Source organism: Myotis davidii, unplaced genomic scaffold, assembly GCF_000327345.1.
Source record: "Myotis davidii unplaced genomic scaffold, ASM32734v1 scaffold143, whole genome shotgun sequence".
NCBI classification, from domain to species: Eukaryota; Metazoa; Chordata; class Mammalia; order Chiroptera; family Vespertilionidae; genus Myotis; species Myotis davidii.
In genome coordinates, this window is record NW_006294876.1 from 1,471,600 (window position 1) to 1,486,316 (window position 14,717).

Consider the following 14,717-nt stretch of genomic DNA (forward strand, 5'->3'; position numbering starts at 1 on the left):
GTGTAATATCCTAATGTGGTTTGTATTTCCCCACATTGCATTTAACAGGGAAGAAAACCCCCACATTGTTTGCTCACTTGAACTGCTTTTAAAAAGCTTAGTCCTAGAAATATGCTTGCAAAAGCCACTGATCTTTAAATAAAGAATGAATTCATCGCAAAAGCAATACTTGTACCTTTTAACTATGTAAAGTAATTATTTAGTTATGACTTCAAATGAATAAGTGTACATCACAAGTGTCCAACCCAATGATGAATTTATAGAGCAGAAGTAATGCCAGAATCTAAATATCTACACCAATCATGCCTTGGGCTTCCTTATTGCTGCCACAGCAACTTTTCTGATTATATCTTCCAATTTCGAAACCAAAATAATACCTTTGCCCCAGCAAGTCACATCAGAGGGTTTAAAAATAATAACAAAGGAAAATACCCTCTAGTAAATTGCTTGGAAATACACATCAAAAAGCATATCAGTCATCCAGTTATTCATTTGTGTCATAAATGGCTGCTCAACTATCGATACCATGTCATTCCGGCTAATTACATAGTCCAAGGGCACAGTCTACCACCTGAGCCAAGGCTTCAAAACAAAACGTGAAGTTTGGGATGTGAGAGATCAGCGGTCAGTATGGCAAGTTAGGGAGGCTGAATAGCACATAAAATAAAAAATTGCCAAGAGCTATCCATCACTGTCCTTTCTAGTCTACTGAAATCACACTGACTTGACCCCATGGAGTAGATGACCCACCCTTGTCCTGATGGCCAGCTCCTTTAGATCCTATGGAAGTGTCATTTTATATGTTGGGGGAGGGGCATCAGGGGAAGGAGGAGGAGCTAAAGGGGTCACAGCTGCAGACAATGCCATCCAGAAACTGATTTCATTTTAAAATGAGACCACTTTAGGTACTGATTTAACAATAAAAGTAGCAAGTGTTTATGGTACATATGATATGAGATTGTCTTATACTCCAACACAGCTCACAGATATAGACAATAAAGACCCTGCAACCACCTCAACTATAACTAGTTTTAATATGTAAAAAAAAATGCCTACTAAAATAAAACTTTTACAAATAAAGCATCAATATCTAGAAATGTTTTAGAATGAATCAATTATATTGCCAAATTAGATTTGCTTACTGGAACTCTGCATTATTATTTAACTACAGGTTATTTTAGAAGCCAATTTCACATTATAGTAAAAAATTACATTTTTTAAAATTTAGTAAGAATTCCATCAATAAGAACTGGCTTTAGAAAACTAGACACTGATCTGTGAAGGCCAGTAACGTCAACGGTGAGACAATGAAAGTTGAATACTGACCATCAAGAAGTACATGAGCCCTAGCCCATTTTGCTCAGTGGGTAGAGCATCGGCCTGCGGACCAAAGGGTCCCAGGTTCAATTCTGGTCAAGGGCATGTACCTTGGTTGCAGGCTCCTCTCCAGCCTGGGCCCTGGTCAGGGCTCATGCAGGAGGCAACCAATCAACATGTCTCTCTCACATCGACGTTTCTATCTGTCTTTCCCTCTCTCTTCCACACTCCCTAAAAATCCATGGAAAAATATCCTCAGGTGAGGATTAACAACAACAAATAAAAGTACATGAAAACATGGGGACAAGATGGGGAAGGGGGGGTGGCGCGCTTGGATCACAAATGTTGTTTTAGTTGTGTTCCTCCCCACCCAAAAACACTGCAATGTTTGTAAAAGGTTTATTACAAGCTGGTTCCTGGATATGAAAATAAAGGAAAACACTCGGTCACATGCATTGTTTGTATAGCATGATGCCAAGGGTCCCTATGAAAAACATGTCGTTCTGTATCTTTATCCCAATACCGGGCCACAGGTTCTGTCTGGGAAACTGACATCCAAAGATGAACAAAGCAAGGTCCTGGCCTGCAGGAACTCACAATTTAGAGCAGGGGTCCTCAAACTACGGCCCGCGGGCCACATGCAAATACAAACACTGTATTTGTTCCCGTTTTGTTTTTTTTACTTCAAAATAAGATATGTGCAGTGTGCATAGGAATTTGTTCATAGTTTTTTTTTAAACTATATTCCGGCCCTCCAATGGTCTGAGGGACAGTGAACTGGCCCCCTGTTTAAAAAGTTTGAGGACCCCTCATTTAGAATAAGTGCCACAGCACAGAACCAGGACTAGATCCCTATTTAGTTGGTTAGGTTTGTAACTGACGAATGCATACATTAGATTTCAAACCACATGCTCATCTGGGGGCGGAACACTCCCGACTTCACAAATGCTATCATAAAACACACTGGTCTGCAGAGGACCCATGGTGTTCAATGACTTGGAAGAGGGCTGAGGAATGTTAGGACAACGCGCCCAGCATTCATTTCTTGTGGCTTACTTCTGAAAAGATTCCACATTGCAATACTATTTGTTTCCCACAAATAATATACAATTCATTCTTCCTTTGAGGCTCTACCTTGGGAGGAAGCTCAGATGCATGAGCCATTAGTACTAATTACTCATAATGTCTCCGGGATTTAGAACAATTATTACTAAGGTTATGGCCTGGAAACAGAATAATTACACTAATTGGAATTCATCAGCTATCCATCTTCATAGTAAGCACAACTGATAAGGTGAAATTTACTATCCATAAATGGAAAGCATCTAAACTTCCAAAGGTGATTTTCAAAAGTCATGAGCCCTCCATGAATATAATGTACTGTAGGCAACCTTTGACACTGAACAAATGTGGAGAGCTTCGTATGTATCAGAACTGTTACAAAGTACTGTCATGGTCAACAAAACTAACACATCCCTGCCTCCTGAGTCTTTTTATCAGAGATGTTAAATAATCACATCAGTTTTGATAAATGCAAGGACAAAAAAAATGGCAAGTGCTATGAGAGGTGTGGGGACAGTCAGGAAAGGGATCTCTGAGAAAGTGACATTTAAGCTGTGGAGTACTTGGACAGTGGGAAAAAGAATATTCCAGGCAGAAGGAATAGTGGGAAAGACCTTAGAGCATTGTGCAGGTGGTGTGGCGAGACAACAGAAGGTGGGTGAGAATGAAAGGGGGTGCAAGAGGGAAACAGGAGGTGAACATGCAGATCAGTGAAGGATTTTATTATTTTATTCTAAGGGTAACAGAACGTCATTATATAAAGCAGTGGTTCTCAACCTTCCTAATGCCGCGACCCTTTAATACAGTTCCTCATGTTGTGGTGACCCCAATTTCATTGTTGCAAATTGAACATAATTAAAGCATAGTGATTAATCACAAAAACAATATGTAATTATATATGTGTTTTCCGATGGTCTTAGGCGACCCCTGAGAAAGGGTTGTTCGACCCCCAAAGGGGTCGCGACCCACAGGTTGAGAACCGCTGATATAAAGTCTTAGGCACAGGAATGTCAGGCTTAGATTTAGGTGAGTATTGGGCAGTAATCAAGGACAGGAATAAAGGCTTTGACAAGACTCATGGCTTAAAGTAGTGGGTGAAGGGGAGCAAAGTGCATCACCCCAAAGTGCCTCTTTAGGGTACTGGTTATTTTATGCTGGTTAATTTTAAGAAACAGTAGGTCTGGGAGAAGCTCTAAAAGTCAAGTAGAAGGTATCCTTTATAAAAGGGCCTTTTTGCAGAAACCTCCATTTGTAAGGGTGTTTCCCTCATTGTATCAGGAAGGTATCTAAATCCCTAGAAACTGTTATCAATCAAAAAGGCATAGACTTAAATCTGAATAACAATTTTGCCCTTGTAACTGGTACTTTTTCTGGTAACTTCCCATAACTCACTCTCTACACCCAGCATCTTCTTTTGACTTAGTAGAAGGTAGTATACCTGTTATTAAAATTGAATTTTAATCTGTCTCAACTTGATTAGACGAGCCAGAAGAACCTTGAAAGGTGTAGGAAAAATTTTCCTCCCCAACAAGGGAAATGGACATATGTGTGAAATAATTATAAAGTAGATTTGATAGACCTTTGTTACCAGGAAGAACCCTTCTTTCTGGAATAAATGGAAGAAAGTGCTATTAACCAAGACAGTGAGCATTGAAAGTAGACCGTGGGCATTGGCTTGAAAATAAAGGCCATATAAATTAAAGAGCAAAAATAAGATATTCTATAGTAACTCACATGTTTCATGCAGAAAATTTGACAGTGAAAATTTTTATGAAAGATATTGAACAGTATCAACTTGCCATTATTTTTAGGGCCAGTGGTTTATCTGGTCTAGTAAAATTGAATTGTTACATTTAATTAGACTGTGGAATAATGAAGCAATATTTTTATTGTCATAGTTAACACACTGTGACACAATCTGAAATTTGAAACAGAAAGCAGTAATTGCATCATTTGAGAGGGCACCCTTGAAAATTGTAAATTGCTTTTTTTTAAAGGGCCTCTCAAAAGAGTTCAGTGTGGACATACCCACATCCCCATTTGTTGAGAATGCCCCTCAAAGAATCCCTTAAGTATCACTATTTGTTTTATTGCCTGGAAAGACCCCAAAATTCATTAGCCTTGACTTTTATGTCATCCAAGACTCCTGACACATGTGATTCCTGAAACACCTTCCTTCCCAATACTTAGTGTCCCGCTGTATAGAAACCTAGACCTCCACCCATTCCTCCCACATGTGCTTCTGTTAAAGCGTCAGTCTTCTAATGTCTTCAAGTCTCCATCCAGTAATACTTGCCCCCTAGTAACATTCTGTATGGCGAATCCCTACCAATAAGCATGGATGCTAGAATAGAATTTTAAACAGGCCTGCACATGTGGTCAATTCTTCCATTATTGGATGGGAGATTTTAAAGTGGGCTTTCTCAGAATAACTCTATTTACTCAACACTAGCTGGTTCTTTACTCTGGATGTACTAAGTCAATCCTTCTCTCTTCTTTTATGCACTCTCTTGTAAAATTCACCCATATAAAAAAAAAAAAAAACTAATGAAAAAGCTTTTAGGCAGAGGAAAACCATAATATACTACATAGCACTAGAGTGAAAAACAGGTTTCACTATGTTAGTGCCTATTGATTGGCGGTGGCTTCCGAAAGCACTGTGTTGAGAAGGACCCTCAGGCTTCATCCATGTACCCATGTCCATCATGAGTACAACAGAGGGAATGATGCCTGCACACACTCTTTGCACCTCTGGGGGCCACTAGAGCCACATAAACATGGCTTTGAATCCCACTCCAGGCTCTAACTCTTCTAGCAATGTGAAGCTTAGCGAAATTAACCTCTCTGCCTCTAATGTGTCAGATGGGGTCACCTATGCTTGCCCCACCTGGATTCATGAGCATTAACCCAGGGACTCAAGGGTTGGGATTTCCCTACTTCCTTCATGAAGCAGCACTTTGCCCAGAAGCTTGAAATTGTTCTTCTGTGTCAAATACCTTCCTTGGCATAAAACATAAATTGTGATGAGCTGAGTGGTATCCCCCCAAAATTCCTTTGTTGAAGCCCTAAATTACAGCATCTCAACATGTGCCTGTATTTGGAGAGATGGCCTCAAAAGAGATGATTAAGTTAAAATGAGGCATGAAGGGAAACCTTTCATCCAATAGCATGGTGTCCTTGTAAAAATGAGATTAGGACACACTGGAAGAGACACCAGGGATGTGAGTGCACAGATGAAAGATCGTGAGAACAGAGCAAGCCGTAGGCCATCTGCAAGCCAAAGGGAGAACCCCAATGAAATCACACTGTCAACACCTTGATTTGGGGTTTCTAGCCTCCATAACGGTGAGAAGATCAATTTCTGTCAAGTAGGCCACCCTGGCGGGGGTATTTGTAATGGCAGCACCAACAGACTACCAGGGGAGCAAAGCACCAGTGTCTTCCACCAACTCTATTACTGCATATGCATCTGGACCCTCTCCGATCCACTCGCTTCCTTCTTTTGCCAGGCTATGTTCTTTTCACCCTGGGAACACAGGAAGGGAGCCCTGGGGCTCAGAAACAAGAGGTAACGTGGACTGCTGACCTAGAATAATGTAGTTTTGCTTCCTGTATTGTACTTACCAGAAACCCTGCCCACACAAGGGGAATACAGACACTCCTGGGAACAGAAAGGAATGGTGTTCCCCTCTCTCCATCCAAACACAGGGCTGCAAAATTACCAGGCTGAACTTCCCTCAAGCATGGCCATTTCCTCCTTTTCAGGTTTTTTTTTAAAAAACCTCAGTATTGAATAAGAAATTCTGTTGCTCACAGGTGCCCCTCCCTCTCTCAAGACTGAACTGTTTAATTAGGTAGGGAGGTAGTTAAATGTGTTATCAGAATCCAATTTAATGGAAATACATCCTGGCCAATTAAACCTCACACTAACCAGAGCACGCATATTAGTGCTCTAAAACATGTGTTCTAGCAGTTAGATATTTTCTCTACCAGGTAAACTATGCAAACAATTGCCAACGTGTCAGGGCCTGCTGGTTTGCCACACGGCGTGCTGCTCATGTTAAACACCCTAAGAGTTTGGGTGTCATCTTGCCTTTTAGATAAATCTCCTCCAGTTCACACCCTCTTCCAACAGGATCATGCCCAGCTCAAATTTAGTTTGAGTTTTTTCACTCCCCTGGGAAACAGCAGTAACATTGCTTGCAGTCTGACATCATCCTGGACTTCTTTGCCCTTTAGCTGAGATTCTTGGCTCCCACTACAGAAGTGATAAAGGATCCTCCTTTGGTCATCCGCCCAGCCAAGGGGGATCAATACAAGAATGAGACCCCCAAGTAGTGACTCTTGGTCTAAAGAAGGCAAGTGAAAGGGGTTAGCATGAGTGCATTTGTCCTGATTTGCCAACTGTTCCCTCTAACCACCACTTCTCCCCTGAATGTTCTAATATTTGTTGCGGGGAGCAAGGATACAGTAATTTTTTTTAAAAAAAAGTGTTAGTATTGACAACATTAAAATTTAAAGTACAAAAAAAGTGATGAGAGGAAGAGATGTGAAGACTGCTGAAAATTCATTTTTTTGTTAAATTCATTTTTTATTACATTCTCTACATTCAGAGTTAGTAGCCAATTAAACATAGTATCTTAGAAATATTACTACAATGCTTTTCCCACTGAGAGTGCATTGCATTGAAAACTACAACTCTTACCTTAGTGAAATCTTGTGTTGTAATTCCATTGTGTAGTTAACTCCTCTCTGCATTGTGGCCAGTTGCAGTCTCCTAAGACAACCACCTACCCAGGAAACCTTAGTACAGCTGAAATCAACGCTAAGCTCTCTGGATGGTGGAAACAAAACCAGTTTAAATAGAAAGGGTAGAGGTGAAGAAGGTGAGCTACTAATGTTTGTCTCTTACACCAATGAAACCTTCAGTGAGACTTTATTAGTCAACCACTGGACTGGATTTGGGAGAAGAGTAACATTCAAATGTGAGTCACATGAAGAAACACACACCTGGGAAACCATTATCCATCTTGTCTTGACAACCTTTCGAGAACATTGGGACAAACACTTGTTGCTATTTGTCTGAAAATCAACACTGAAATTTCTGGAACCTGGTTTCTGAAGTCCAATTGGGTGAGGTCTCAACAAAAGATCTCCAGGACTACTGAGGAAATGCTCTTGCCACAATAAACCTCCTGTCAACAGGGTGGTATCCACCAAGGTTGGGTTACCACAAGGAGACCCAGGAACTACTTGTAACTTCCAATTGTTAACTAAGATCCTTTCTTTTTTCCTCCGGAAAATAAGTCATTCAGAAAAGATTCCAGAACACCTTGTTTAACCCAAACAATGTATCTGGTAAATAAATACCCTAGCAGTCACATAACCTTACTCTACCTTCTTACCTTCTTGATGAAATGCAGAAAAAAGGGAGAAAATCACTTCAAATCTTCCCACTTGGAAATCACTGATTTCTCTAGATTTTCCTTTTCCCAATCATCTTAAATACGCTCAAGGCTAATATAGGAGCTCTTTATCCTCTGTTGAAACAGCTGAGAACATTTTGTAAAGGTCAAAGACAGCAAATATTCCTACAGCCCCTACTGTTTCCAAGATAAGCTCAGAAAAGCTTAAGACAGTGCTCTGTGAAAACCCAACAATTCTAAGGAGAACTTTTTCTATATAGCCTGAAGAAATAGGAGTGTTCTGAGTTACTAAATGGTTGCTATTGTTTTCCCTTTTAATATACTACTTCCACAATTAGATGTTGTTACTATTTGATTTGGCTATTACATTAACCTAGGTAGTAATGGTGTTTTGAATGACTGTCAACAGGTAAATGATGTGGGTCTTTTCAAAATCACTTTGCCAAGCAATTCAGGAAACTTATAATGTAGAAAGCTCAACCAGGAAAAACTATTCTCTAGCATCTATTCTTCAGAGACTTAAAAAGAGGTTTTAATTAGAACTTATTTTAGGAATACATCTTTTTCTGAATGTGCAAAATTGTAATAACTTCAAGCATTATAAAAACTGTGAGGTCATCAAATTCATCAAAGCTTATTCTCTTTTGAAATGTCTAATGATGATGATTTAAAAATATGAATTAAACTTGGTTCTTATCTAAACTTCACTATCAGTTTCACCAAATACTAATGTAAACACTTAACGTTGCTAACATCAGTTTCAAACATCTAAACAATAATTTGCAAAATGTTTTAACATGTACCTCAGTTCCATGTTTTAATGACTACTTCAGAAACTTAGAGCCCTTTAAGTCCTCTAAATCAGCCCAAATACTATAAATGATCATTCCAAAGAAAAAAAGATTAAACCTCCTGTATTATGCAGCTTTCAAACCAAGAAGCCAGATAAGACTGGTAATCAGCATAAAAGCTCATGTCCACCCATCACCTCCCACAGCGCAGCAGGCTGGATTTCCCAAGGGTTCCCCGGAGCATTTCTAGGGCCCGAAATTTGATGATCCCACTTGCTCTGTAGTCCCCTAGTTAGTCTAATACCAACTGGCTTATTTTCAAATATGTTACCTCCATCCACAGCTCAAACCTTGGACCACTATTACTTTTAGGTGGAAAACAAAAGATATGGCACGAAGATTTCATTGTATGAGCCAAGTTATTTAATACATGCCATGAATTCTTTGGCATATGAAGGAAGTCACGGGCGTATTCTGTAAGAAGCAAAGGTCAGTTTGAGAAGAAAGATGGTGCATAGATAAAGCAGCAGGTGGGCACTGGAGACACGGGGCACAGCGATGTATCAAAAAGTAGTTCTTGCCGAAATCGGTTTGGCTCAGTGGATAGAGCGTCGGCCTGCGGACTGAAAGGTCCCAGGTTCGATTCCGGTCAAGGGCATGTACCTGGGTTGCGGGCACATCCCCAGTAGGGGGCGTGTAGGAGGCAGCTGATCGATGTTTCTCTCTCATCGATGTTTCTGGCTTTCTATCTCTCTCCCTTCCTCTCTGTAAAAGTTCAATAAAATAATAAAATAAAAAAAAAGTAGTTCTTTCTGCAGGAGGGGGGCTGCAGCAGAGACACATAGACTTAAATTTGGATTTTCAAAAAAGTAGGAGGAATGCTTTTTTTATGTGGCAGACAGTAAGTAAGAGGTTGACTCAAATTGAAAGGGAGGGACAGTAGGAGCGCGGCTTTATTGGGAAATAACCTGGGTGTCCGCTCAGCCACTAAGCAGCTCACGGGACCTTGAGTAAGCCACTAACTCTCCTAAGGGCCTTTTAAGTTCCAAAATAAGTGTTTTAGTCATGAGTTTTCAAACCTTTTGTTATGATGACATGAGTATTTACAAAGGACTTCTGCTGCCATTAGGATCGTACTGAAAACAGCCACTGAGTTTCCGCAAATGAATCCTGCACGCACGGAGGCAGAATGGAAACCAGTGAACCAACTTCGGGCTTGGTTTATTTCTAATCAGGCAAGTCGACTACATAGCTGGGAGAGGGTTGACTGGTATCCAATTGGTATCTCAAAGTTAGAATTACAGGTATTTGAGTGATTGCCTCCACCTATGAGGTGTAATGGGAAAAGTGAAGGGAGTCACCCACAGTCTTTATTAGGAGCAGCCATCATGATCAGACTCAAAAAGGTCTGACTTAAGGATATTAGCCCGTGTTCACGGTGACAAGAGGACATCTAATCTATAAGTGACTTAATGTATCTACTGATCAAATATTTACTCTGCCCTGCATCTTTTCTATAATACATAATTATTCATTGAAGAACTTAGCACAACTCTCTGTAAATAACATTGAAGATGTTAATACATTAGCAGGCTGTCCATATTACATAAGGTAAAATGGCAAAGGCTTATGGGAGCCTAATATAGCATTGTGGAGAGGAATGGGGCCATCAGACAAAGATTTGAATTCTATCTCTTTCTATTAGCTCTAGAATATTATGAACATTATTTAACCCTTATGGATGAAAAAAAGGGGCCACATACTAATCCTGATAAGCTCAGGGGTGGCCTGCATGGGATAAAATTCAAAGAGAGCATATGATATACAATAAACAGCCAATAAATGTTCAATTTCATCCCTTAATTCTCCAGATTTTTAAAAAACAAACTCATAGATAGAGGAAGTTTTAAAAAAGATACAACTACCATGTCCAAAACCTATTTCTACAGTGAACACCTGACAGATAAGTAAAATGTCATTTCCCTCCCAAATCCATAAGGTTCAAAACATGTTTAAACAATCTATTAAAAATGATTTAATCAAAATAAGAATGACTTCACCTTCCCTCAACAGCATAAGCCAGTGTCCAGAAGGCCAAAAACAAGCCACGTGGACAGATCCCTGAGTTAAATGCCTGAAAGGTTGGAACTTACTGGAGGAGGATGGATCAGCCCCAAATATCTGAAATTCCAAAGAAACAGGTTTGTTTGTTTTTAAGAGGCCATAGTGACCAAAGTCTCCATGTAGATATTTACTTGCAAAGGTGACAACATCTTTACATTCCGACCTAATACAGTTTCACTCCTAGAATGGAGATAGTGGGGATGTGGGAAAGTGGAAGGATATATACCATGTGCAACCTTAGAATTTTAAATATATAAATTGGTTTATATCAATCTTAATACTAATGACTACGACACTCCTTTCAAATGCCAATTAATGCACCTTGAATCAAGACACAACAAACACCAGTACTTTGAGGAATTCCCTAACATCATCCAGTGAGCCTTTCTCTGAGCTCTCTCAAGTTCCAAGGACTTTCACTTCTTTTCTTCATTTTAATGCCAATTCAGTGTGGAGGCTAGGGTTGTATTAACCTACCCACTTTGAAACTAGGACAAGTGTCCTGGCCATATATTCAAGGTATCATAGGACTTGACTATGCGGCCAGGATTATCCTCAACCTCAGACTTTAATGTCCTACCATCTAGTCTCTTCAAGGCACCACCATGGCCTGTCTGGCAACAGGACCCCAGAAACAAGCCTATGAACAGCTACAGAGGTGGAGGATGAAGCAAAGTAACCTGGGCTTCTCCCCACTTTGTGGTGAATGTGCTAAATAAGATGCACTGAATAGGTGTGTGGCACTGTCCTAAAGTGTTTGAGGATTTCACTTAATCCTTAACAACAGCTCCATATTGTAAACCTCATTTTACAGGTGGGGATTGAGGCACAGAGAAGCTAAACAAGTGGCCAAAATTCACACAAACAGAAAATGGCTGAGACAAGATACTTAACCCAATGAATCTGGCTCCAGAGTACAATTCCACACACTTCACCCTCCAGCCCATGCTTTCTAGATATCATACTCCCTTCGCGATGTACAAATAATAGCTGAAATACACCTTTCAGAGAGACATCCAAAAAACAAATGAATCCTTCCTCATCCAAAATGAACCACCACAACAAAATCAATTCAACAAAGTTCAAACAACGTTTAAGTGTTAATGTGGAAATACTGTGTAAACGCTTTGCTTCCCCACTGAACACCATTTTCCTATATTATCTTGAAGTGTTTCCTTATGCCCTGTGTCCCTGTGGTGCTAGCAGATGGTTTCTATTTCTCAATATCTAAAGCTTTCAGGAATTTATTCCTAGACTACGAAGCCTGCTCAATCACAACCTCCCTTCACTGATGGACTTGACTTGGCAAGAAATCTCTGCTTTCCCTGTGTTTGTTCCAAAAAAAAAAAAAAATCGAATGCCTTTGGAAAGCCTGGTTTTTTAATGTCATTTAAATCCTTAGGGTTCAGAAGAAAAACACCCTATGAGACTCTCTCAGCATCCTACTTCACCCTATTTCTGATCCCCAGAGGAAAAAAAGAATGCTGTTTAATCAGTCATTTTGGGGCTTGTGTCTCCTGAAAATTACCACTTAACCATATCCTGGTAAGAATTTGGCTCTATGGTTGTATTTTACTCTTGATAAAGTTCACTGGACAAGTTTTCTCACGTGACACTTACCTAGGTCTGCCTTATCAGCTGTGGAGGAAATGGCATTTAACAGAATGGCATTTCCTTTGGCAGGCAGGGAATTTCCGTGGTTTTAAGACTATCTCTATATTTTCTCAAAAGAACTCAAATGCCATCTCTTGAGTTAATAAGCAGCCACGGGGAATTCAATGGGAGTGGTCATCCTGTCTCCATTCAACCCACTTTCAGCAAACTCCGGTGCATTGTCTCAGAATTTCAAATATGTACATCCATAAGGCCAGAAGTTCTGGATTAGGAAATATTAGCATCTATGAGAATGAGAGATCCTATTTCTGACTGAATGCACCCATAGCCCTCAGGTCTTGATTAATCAGCATGAAACAAAAACACAGCTCAATATACAGAAATTAGTTAGTGATGTCAATCACACAAAGTATGTTGAAATGTAGACTGAGAAGTCCAGGGGCCCCTAAGAGCCAGCTATTGTATTTATGCACTTTTTACACATACATGTGTGGTCCTTAGTACAGCCTGAAAATAGGAATTATTATCCTAGTTTTAAAACAGAAGAAAGTAACATCCAGAGAGGCTTGAAGTATTTTGCCCAAAGTGGCCAGGCCAGTACTTAGAGATTTTTTTTTTAAAACCAAGTTGCTTTCCACTATTCCCTAGGAAACCTAAATTAGTAAGTAAGTAAATAAATAAATATTTCCCCAAAACACATCAAGAGTGTACTCTTTTTTAACATTCTGACTATTCGCAACTTCAAAGTCATTTATTGATATTAATCCACAATCATTAAGCCAGAGAGTAAAGTTCAAGTTGCATGAGGTTATCTCAAGTCTTAAGAGCCAATAAATTATAAAGATTCAGTAAGTTGAGAAAACTTGATAAAATGAAGAAGATTCCACATCATCTCCCTGTGTCTATACGTGTAAGTTGTTTTACCTGGTTTCCAGTTTACCAGCTAAGACTATCATTAAGAAGATGTTAATCTTCTGATAAAGGAGGTGCAACAATGAGAAGATAAAAACTACACATAAGAAAAACAAAAGCCTAAGCAAACCAAACCATGTCTTGCAACGAAATCTGACACCAAAGGCAAATGCTTTTAGCAAATAAGAACTGACAGGCCTTTTGGGGACATTTTCCAAACAAAAATGTACAAGAGATCACAAAAATAAGACAAAACAATTTTTATAAATCCTTTATTTAGAAGGCATTGTTTATTACAGTCTTTAAAATTCAGTAGGGTTTAAAATGAGTTTTTAAGCCTCTAAATGAACATCTTCATTTTAAATGTTCAATGAAACCCATTTGTTTTAGGGGTACGCTGGTAGAAATTGGAAATGAACGTTAGTAGACTAGCTAGTCTTGCTCCCTTTTACATACATATTTAAAAAGAAAATTATTTTCCAAAGATATATATATGAAGCACTATAAAATAATATTCTAAACCAACTGTTTTAATTTTATATCATTAATAAAATTTTATAATCTATTTTACAGTGATCAAGTCTCACCTAAATGTAAGTTTTTCATACTCCACTTATTTTGACCACAGAAGGAAAATAGTTTTAAATTGCTCTTAATGTGAATTACACACACACACACACACACACACACACACACATATACACACAGAGCTGAATCCCTTTGGACGGTTTCATTTGAGTGATCTGGGGAGAGAACGGGCTCTCTTCCACGGGCCACAGTGAAAGCATGAGCACTAGTTAAAGAGAAAAATGCCACTGTCCACATAGTCACTATTGGTGAATTTTTGTCAAAAGGCCCAATTATCTCCTTTCTCCACCTGCTAAGGCTTGGCAAAAATCAAGCTAGCTACAAAGTAAAACAACTGATCTTTTTTAAAAATTCTATTTTAAAATTATTTTGCTCAAAAAGCTAAGACTCATTGGGCTTGGGTTTTATTGGTATATACTTGCTATTGAATTTGGTCTATATTTCAACTCACCTCTCCCTTAAAAACACAACCAACAGGAAAGAAAAAAATAAGAGAGAAAATGTACAGATGGCCATCTAAATCATAATCAATCATTCAATACTAAGGAATAGAGCGGGTACCAGGTAGCTAAACTACCAAATATAGGCTCTTTTACATAAGGTCCAAGTTTTTATTAGAAGGAACAAAAGAGGTGATTTCCATTTTCCTGCCACGTGTTGTCTCATCAGGGTGCACTGAAGTATGAAATTCCTATAAGTATATTTATCTGCAAATATATACTTAGCACTATTTTATTATACACAATGTCTCCTTTTGGATGGTAAACAAAGTAGCCCAAAGAGAAATCTAAAATGTCATAACCTGGATAATTCATATTGGAGAGAAAATCAGCCAAAGGTATATGTATTATGGCTTCTGTTAAATATTGCCAAAGGAGGAGGA

At 39.1% G+C, this 14,717-nt stretch overlaps 1 long non-coding RNA gene across 1 annotated transcript in view; it reads right to left on the minus strand.

Annotated features, from left to right (window-relative positions):
- Nucleotides 1-6,930: 6,930 nt before the first annotated feature.
- Nucleotides 6,931-14,717, minus strand: part of LOC107184051 — a 19,008-nt gene continuing 11,221 nt past the window's right edge. Inside the window, exon 3 of the long non-coding RNA XR_001514868.1 lies at nucleotides 6,931-7,077. This is a non-coding gene — a long non-coding RNA (uncharacterized LOC107184051). The remainder of the gene's footprint in view (nucleotides 7,078-14,717) is intronic.